Consider the following 9,217-nt stretch of genomic DNA (forward strand, 5'->3'; position numbering starts at 1 on the left):
TGTTCTATGAACTGTGTCTATCATCATGCAGACAAAACAATAACTTAGAATGCCTAAAAACCATCAGGATGTTATGTGACCAGGAAAAAACTTCTTAAAAGAATAAAAAAAGCAAACACCCTACTGCCTTTTGTTTTGGAAGTTTTGATGTTAGGAAACTAGCCAGGCTGAGATTCTGTTTGACTAAACAAAAGAATACTATGAAAGTAAAAAATTAAACATTATGTCAAGACTTTGGCATTTCATTATTAGTCTCACAGGATACAAAGTCAGTGTATCCCTACATGGAAGTCCATGGGAAAAAGGCCAAAAACAAACTGAAGCAGTTGATGGTCCTTGATCTCTTCTTTAAGACCTATAACTCCCGGTATTTGGAAGTTCAAGAAAACATTTACTGTAGTAAGTAACTATAATTCTTTTAAATAAACTTTTAATCAAGATCAGCTTTTACCTTTAAAATAAACCTTTAATCAAAGTCTTAATTTCTTCTCCAGCTGTGGGTTCTATCTGGAATCCTAGGAAGGACAATGGGGTATGCTCATTTCCTCCCTGAGTGGACAAGCTGAGTGCCATTGTTATTCTATGGAATCCTTACCTTGCTTTTCCTGTTGTGTGAACCAAGAATATATTTTTTCTCTGAATGATGTAAAATGTGATTGGCTGTTACAGTGATTGTCAATTGTGTATGTGCATTATTGAATTACACAATGGCTTTCAATAACCCATCAATAAAGTTCATAAGGGAATGGAATTCTATCTCCTATTTTTTCAATGGGGGTAACAGTATGAACCATTATAGTCAAATGCTGTTTCCGCAGTGTAACTAATTGAACTTGCTAATATTACCTATTACCATGTCAAAGTTAACATAAAAGAGAAACATTAGCATGTTAGGACAATTTAGATACAGGAGAGTATTTCTATAAGAAACCCTACAGAGTTGTAAGTGAGAGAACACAGCAGCCTCCCCTTTCTCAGCAAGTTGATCTTTTTTAGACTAATCTATATCCCATGGGCCCACCAGACTAAGAAAAAACTTTTATAAATTTGCTGCCAGGATCAAATACAGACATACATTCCTATTTTGATTAAAAAAAAAAAAAAAACCTGATGCTGGGGCGCCTGGGTGGCTCAGTGGGTTAAAGCCTCTGCCTTTGGCTTAGGTCATGATCTCAGGGTCCTGGGACTGAGCCCTACATTGGGGTCTCTGCTAAGCAGGGAGCCTGCTTCTCCCCCTTCCCTCTCTCTGCCTGCCTCTCTGCCTACTTGTGATCTCTGTCAAATAAATAAAATCTTAAAAAAAAAAACCTGATTCTATTGCACTAACAAGGTCTTTGTCCCAAAGATACAGATGTACTGAAAAGAAGGGGCACATGCGCTGCAATGTTCATAGCAGCAATGTCCACAACTGTCAGACTGTGGAAAGAGCCCTTCAACAGACCAATGGATAAAGCAGATGTGGTACGTGTATACAATGGAATATTATTCAGCCATCAGAAAGGATGAATGCCCATCATTTGCATCAACATGAATGAACTGGAGGGGATTTTGTTAAGCAAAGTCAAGCAGAGAAAGACAATTATATGGTTTCACTCACAAGTGGAACATAAGGAATAGTGTGGAGGGCATTAGGAGAAGGGAGAAATGAAGGAGGAGAAATCAGAGAGGGAGAGGAATCCTCATAGTCCAGGACTATGGACCCTAGGAAACAAACTAAGGGTTTCAGAGGGGAGGGGCTGGAAGAAGGGGTACCAGGATGATGGGTATTAGGGAGGGCACATGTTGTGATGAGCACTGGGTGTCAGAAGCAAATAATGAATCACTGAACACTCCATCAAAAACTAATGATGTACTATAGAGGGGCAAACTGAACATTAAAAACAAAGACCAAAAAGTAAACCTGATGCTCTCTTGCAAATCATGGGTCTCTTGAGCATTTGGGGAGCACATTAAAATGTAGTTTATGATTTTCTTTGTTCAAATTATTGATGACCTGTCAAAATATGTAATATGTATTTCAGTATTAGAAGGAAATATCCAAAACAAAATCCAAAAAGAGGAGAAGACTATTTTTATGATGACATAGAAAAAATAATTGGTATGCTTTTAATCAGTTCTTTCCTTGAACTAGATAATTTAAATTGCTCTTGTCTGGTAGACTAGGAGGAAGTGTTTGCTATAACAATTCCCCCAGTCCTTAGATTTGATTTCTGAGCACTTTTAGAAATTTTCTTTTTTCTTTTTCTTATTTCTGTTCTTAACAGGGAGGGAAGCTATGCCTTTCCCTATAGGCAAATCACAGACAACAGCCTAGCCTGTGGCCCACTTTAGACCTTACCCATCTGAATTTAAATTGCTATCAGAGGGTGCCTGGGCGGCTCAGTCCTTAAGCATCTCTTTTGGCTCAGGTCATGATCTTAGTGTCCTGGGGTCAAGACAAACATCATGCTCCCTGCTTGGCAGGAAGCCTGCTTCTCCCTCTCCCACTCCTCCTGCTGTGTTCTCTCTCTCGCTCTGTCTCTCTCTGTCAAATAAATTTTTTAAAACCCTTTAAAAAAATAAAATAAAATGCAATCACAAGATTTCTTCCAAATGACCAAAATTTAACAGGTCATTTTCTCTCTGGATTTCTATTTGCCACTTACTCTGTACTTTGATGTTGCAAAACTGGTTCAAATTTCCTCTTCTCTCTCTATGCCTAATATAAAGTTTCTTCTGTCAGCAAAATCAGTAAAATTGTCTTTCATCATAATTTTTAAGATAAATTAATCATTTATATTGGGCTTATTATTTTAATACTGAAGCAAATAACTTATTTGCTATTCACTGCTTTAGACTAGTTTTTAATGTTCATATGAGAATGTTCATGTAAAAGAGAGATAATTTGTCATATATAGATAGATAGATATAGATATATAGATATAGATATAGATATAATTTGGAGAATAGGCAATGTCTACAGTCTACCAGCAGCAATACATTGGAAGAGACCAATCTCTAAATGTACTTCCATGTAATTGAGAGTTTTGAAGTTATAGTTCCAAGATCATGATGTAATTGGGAAGTATTCCACTGAAAGTAATATGCCCATTTTAAGCAAATTTAGTTACATGGCCTATTGCTGAAATAATTATATTTACATTGCATGTGTAGCAAGATATAAAAGTATCTTAGACTCTAAAATACAAAAATAAAAAGTTTGAGTTTAGTTTATGACATTTCCAATAAAAAATGAAGGGGTGGCCTGGGTGGCTCAGTGAATTGAGCTATGGACTCTGAATTTCAGCTGAGGTCATGATCTTGGTGTCCTGGCATTGAGCCCCATGTCAGGTTCCGAGCTTAGCAGGGAGTCTTTTCCTAGCTCTTCCTCTTGTCCTTCCCCTGTGCATGTGCACTATTCTTGCTCAGATAAATAAATAAATAAAGTCTTTTTAGAAAAAATGAAAAGTAGAAACAACATGACAATCGCAAATCAAATAAAGATATTTAGAGCTTCCAATATTTTAATATTCCATCATTGTCTTTTATGACTGAATTTAAGCTCATCTTTTCCTGTTTTCCAATTGAATTATCTTAGCAGTGTGATGATGTTGGTGTCTTTTTCCCCACTGACCATGATATTTGACTACTTCTTTTTTTAAAAAAATCACATATAATCTATTATTTGTTGCAGGGGTACAGTTCTGTGATTCATCAGCCTTACACAATTCACAGTGCTCACCATGGCATATACCCTCCCCAATGTCCATCACCCTGTCACGACACCCCACTCACCCTCCTCCATTCCAGTAACCATTGATTTGTTTCCTGAGTTTAAGACCCTCTTATGGTTTGTCATCCTCTCTGGTTTCATCTTGTTTCATTTTCCCCTCCCTTCCCGTATGATAGTCTATCTTGTTTTTAAAATTCCTGATTTCCATGTGATCATATGATAATTGGCTATTTCTGATTGACTTGTTTCACTTAGCATAATACCCTCTAGTTCCATCCATGTCATTGCAAATTGCAAGATTTGGGGGGGTTTGATGGCTACATAATATTCCATTGTATATACAGACAATGTTTTCCTTATCCATTCTTTTGTTGATGGACATTAGGCTCCTTCCATATTTGGTTATGGTGGACATTGCTGCTATAAACATTGGGGCACGTGTGCCCCTTCAGATCACTACACTTGTATCATTGCAATAAATACCCAGTAGCGCAGTGCTGGGTCATAGGGGAGCTCTACCTTCAACTTTTTGAGAAAACTCCTAATTGTTTTCCAGATTGGCTGCACCAGCTTGAATTCCCACCAACAGTGTGGGAGGGTTCTGCTTTCTCCACATCCTCACCAACTTCTGTCATTTCCTGATTTAATTTTAGCCATTCTGACTGGTGTGAGGTGGTATCTCACTGTGGTTTTGATTTGTATTTCTCTGATGCCCAGTGATATTGAGCACTTTCCCATGAGTCTGTTAACCATTTGGATGATTTCTTTGCAGAAATATCTGTTCACATCTTCTACCCATTTCTTGAGTGGATTATTTGTTCTTTGGGTTTTGAGTTTGATAAGTTCTTTATAGCTGTTGGATAATAGCCCTTTATCTGATATGTCATTAGCAAATATCTTCTCCAATTCTGTTGGTTGTCTTTTCTATCTGTTTTCTTTTTTGTCCAAAAGCTACTTATTTTGATGAGGTTCCAGTAGTTCATTTTTGCCTTTATTTCCATGGCCTTTGGAGAGGTGTCTAACAAGAAGTTGTTGGGGTAAAGGTCAAAGAGGTTGCTGCCTGGGTTATCCTCAAGGATTTTGATGGAATCCTGTCTCACATTGAGGTCTTTCATCCATTTTGAGTCTATTTTTCTGTTTGGTGTAAGGAAATGCTCCAGTTTCATTCTTCTGCATGTGGTTGTCTGATTTTCCCAACACCATTTGTTGAAGAAACTGTCTTTTTCCCATCAGATATTCTTTCCTGATTTGTTAAAGATTAGGTGACCATAGAGCTGAGGGTCCATTTCTGAGCACTGTGCTCTATGCCATTGACAAATATGTCTGCTTTTGTGCCAGTACCATAATGTCTTGATTTTTTTTTTTTATGCACAGATAATTTAATGGAATTTACTTGATTTTCCCCTCTCAGGGTCTGACTTCAAGAAACCTAATTACAAAGTCATCATCATATCCTAGATTTATTACAACTGACCTGCAGGCAAAAGGATAGAACTATTACATAAACACTTCAATTCCATGTATATATCTTAAATAGAGGAGGGTTCAAACAAGAATACAGGATAAAATATTCCCAAGCTCCAAGAAGCAGGTCTGTTACTGAGTTCCATTTGTACAGACAAATAAAGCAATATCCCTGCACATTAGCTTTTTGATAATTTTTATACATTTTTTCTATGGTACAAGAGAAAAATAACCAGAGCTCACAATGTACAGTTCTTACACTATTTTCACAGTTTATGAACACTATACATCCTTTTGTTTTAATAAAGACACATTGTACTAAGCTCCTTGCCCTTAAGTTTATAGTTTATAATAATCTATGATTAATACACTAAAATTGCCTTTTCATGTGGTCATCCACACAAGAGAACTGTCAGATGAAGCGCCTGGACAGTCAGAATTGCTTTTATCGCCACGTGTCCAATGGCAAAGTGACCCTACCCGGTGCCAGATGGGAAGTGGACAACAGAGCAACAGATATCCTCTTGAGTCCCCAGGAGCAACGGAGGACGATGGCTTGGTTTGGTTGAAGGAAGACACACAACAAGGCTTCCTTTCGGGGCACTGGGGTGGTCGAAGGTTTAGGAGGCTGGGGTGGGGAAAAACTGGGGAAACTAGGGAAGTGGACCGAAGCGATAATTCATTTCTGAAACTTGGAGATTTATGGGGATGTCACGTGACACAACACCGTCCTCCCTGGACTGTTTTACAGCATTTGGTACAGTCGCCCTGGGAGGGTGCTCCCCTCACCCTGCCCCAGCACCACCGGCCGCACCTGCTTCCAAGGACACCACGGGCTCTCAGCCTCGGCCACCCTCTCCCGTGCGCTAGAACTGCTCACAGAGGTGCTTCACTGTCGCACGGAGCCACACGCTCGGGGCCAGCGAGGCCACCATGACACCAAAGGGGGCCACCTGGCTAATGAGTTGGTGATGGAGCAGAACATCAGGGGGCAGACCTCATCAGTGGCCTCACAACTACTCTGGGGTGGTTTGGGGGTTTGGGTTGGTTTGGGTTTTTTTGTTTTGTTTTGTTTTGCTTTCAAGAGAATTCCATTTCTAAAAAATAGTGATCTGCCAGAGACTCTCACCAGCAATGAGCTTCTGTAAGGGACCCTCGTCTGGTCTGACATGTCTCTGGAAGATGCTTCTTCACCACCTGCCACATCTGTGGGGTCCTACGTTTCTCAGCCTTTTAAACATTACAGCATGGGAGGGACTGGGGGCTAAACATCCCTGGAAATTAAAAAGGCTTTTGCTACAGGATGGGGGGAAAAAGCAAAATATTGGATTAAGCAAAAGTCACAGAGTGGCAACAGACCAGATGGGAAGGGAGGGGGATTCCAAAACCGAAGATCTGGGCCAGTGAGAGCAGAAGGTTGAGGTTTGGTCTTGTGCTGCCCTACAAGCACAGTCTATGTATCAGTCAAGGCACATCGCTTCTAGCTGCTTCTCCCTGTGCGTGAGCTGTGAAGGCTGAAGTCTCAGGCATGGGACTGAGGGGAACTCAGAGCTGCTGCAAGTCATTCTGGGTCAGATGCTCGGCATGGAAACATCTGTACTCTTTGCCCTCAGTACGTTTTTCTTGTTTCAGTCAGTGGTTTGTGGCAGGTGGAACATCAAGTTGGCAGTACACCGAATTTGAGAATGAAGATTCTTAGGATCAGCACCTTCTCTGACAAAGTGGCAGACTCCTGAGTCTTCCCAATGAAGAGCAGAAGGACTGGTAAAGAAGAAAAGAACACATTCTGTCCCGTCTCAATATTTCCGTGTCCACCTCTTTGAACGCAACATGGTTTTTGGTAAAGATAAATTCATTCTAATTTAATGTGATATTTCAAACAGGAAATTTGGCTGAGCACATCGATCCCCAAACACCGACTGATGGTAAATCAACAGAATATCAAATCAGTAAATCTATAGCACTTGGTGAAGACGGTAAATCCCTCCCTTGTCTCCCAGTTCCAGAAGGCCGTGGGCCTTGTGGGCTGCGCCAGCTCTCTCACTCAAGCTGGAGTCTCTAGGTTCAGACCTCATATTTCCATCACCGCATTCTTCCGGCATCTGAAGTCCAACAAAACACCACTCCAGTAGCTGCGTCTTCAGGTTTTGAGCCTAGAAGTGAATTTAAGAAGTGATCTAATCACACTCAGCAAATTGATCGTACTGACTTCCACATTTCATGAGTAAATTCATCACACAGGAACAGGATGCGGTCTCTCTGACCAGCACTAACACTGTGATCAATCAGGTATCATGGGGATGCGTGTTCTAAATGACGGGACTATACAGACAGGATGGGAACGAACACCAATCTTATTGCACATGGTGTCTGGGAGAGCAGTAAAAACACTGTGATATGGGATGAAAATTCTTTACGTCTTGCTTCCTCTCAGCCCTTTTTTTCTCAAATCTGATGCAGCAGCAAGATCAGTTGACATACATGGGAGAGCTGGGAGTCGCTGGCATCTGATCCAGGATCATACAAATATAGCAGGCGACCTCGACGGTACGTTCTTCATACATCAAAATAAAGGGATGTTTCAGAAGGTCTTTATACTTTGGCCTTTTGGATTCATCCTTCGTAAGGCACAAGTTGACAAAGTTGATGAAGCTCAGGGAGAACTTGCATTCTTCAGAGTTGCTCAGCTGCAGAGGGTCCCCTTTCACAACTTGCGTGAGCTGATCGAACACACTGTTCCACTTCGGGTAAGGAAACCTGCCTGTGGCTAACTCATACAATGTGATCCCCAAACTCCAGACTTCAGAGTGGATGTCATATCCTTGTCATGATGCACTCGGGTCTATTCTTTCAGGTGCCATGTAAGGCCTACACCCGGCATCTCTTGTCTTAGCAATGGAGTCCACCAGCTGTCCACTGATACCAAAGTCACAGAGCTTAATATTTCCACTCCTGTCCAGAAGAATATTAGAAGGTTTGATATCTCTGTGAATGATTTTCAAGTTTTCTTTTAAGTGGTTTAGTGCTTTCACAGTTGCTAAAGTGATTTTACCTAAAATTTCTTCTGGAATAACATCATCTAATACACTATATACATATTTGTAAAACTTATCAAACGAGGTAGACATGAGTTCCATACAGATCCAACAGTCACCCTCTCTGAAGAGTGCCCCATAAAACTGAACAATGTACGGGCAATCACTACTCCGCATTACTATATCCAAATTCATAAGAAGTTGGTTTTGTTCTTTTTCATCCACTGTTGACCAAACTCTTTTAACTGCCATTATTTGCCCACTTGGTTTGTGGACATTTTGTTGACAGAACCATAAGCTCCTCGTCCAATTTCTCCAAGGTCTTTCCAGTCCTCTGCAGTGAAATCCCAGTGCTGCTTAGGCGAGATCTTCAGTTTTCCTGACGATTGAATGCTGTGTGTTCTCAGTCTCTCTATATGTGGGTTTTGAACTCCTGTAGTGTTGGGATTCAGAGTAAACCTTGCTGTAGATTTGAAAGGTGGATTTGCAAAATTCAACCTTAGTGCTTGCGTTTACCCTGCATGCTGCTGACAGCGGGGTGGCCCGGCGCCACGGTCCCCACGGGGCCGGGGTGCCACTGCCGCTGCTGCTCCTGGAGCCACGGCCACCGCTCGGGCTTGGAGCCACCATTGTTGGGAGTGAAGAGCCCAGAGGCGCTGGGGAGGCTGCAAGGCCTGTCTTGATTTTTATAGCTTTGTAATAGAGCTTGAAGCCCATGATGCCACCACTTTGATTTTCTTTTTCAACATACTTTTGGCTATTTAGGGTCTTTTCTGGTTCCATGCAAATTTTAGGATTATTTGTTCCAGTTCTGTGAAAAAAGTTGATAGCATTTTGATAGGGACCGTATTGACTGTGTAATGGCTCTAGGTAGCATAGACATTTTAGCAATATTTGTTCTTCCAATCCATGAGCACGGGATGTTTTTCCATTTCTTTGTGTCTTCCTCAATTCCTTCCATGAGTGTTTTATAGTTTTCTGAATACAGATCCTTTGTCTTTTCGGT

General features: G+C 40.8%; 1 pseudogene; it reads right to left on the reverse strand.

Moving 5' to 3' along the window:
* Positions 1 to 7,644: 7,644 nt before the first annotated feature.
* Positions 7,645 to 8,841, reverse strand: LOC116583960 (annotated as a pseudogene).
* Between the last annotated feature and the right edge of the window lie 376 nt (positions 8,842 to 9,217).

Source organism: Mustela erminea, unplaced genomic scaffold (assembly GCF_009829155.1).
Source record: "Mustela erminea isolate mMusErm1 unplaced genomic scaffold, mMusErm1.Pri scaffold_10_arrow_ctg1, whole genome shotgun sequence".
NCBI classification, from domain to species: domain Eukaryota; kingdom Metazoa; phylum Chordata; class Mammalia; order Carnivora; family Mustelidae; genus Mustela; species Mustela erminea.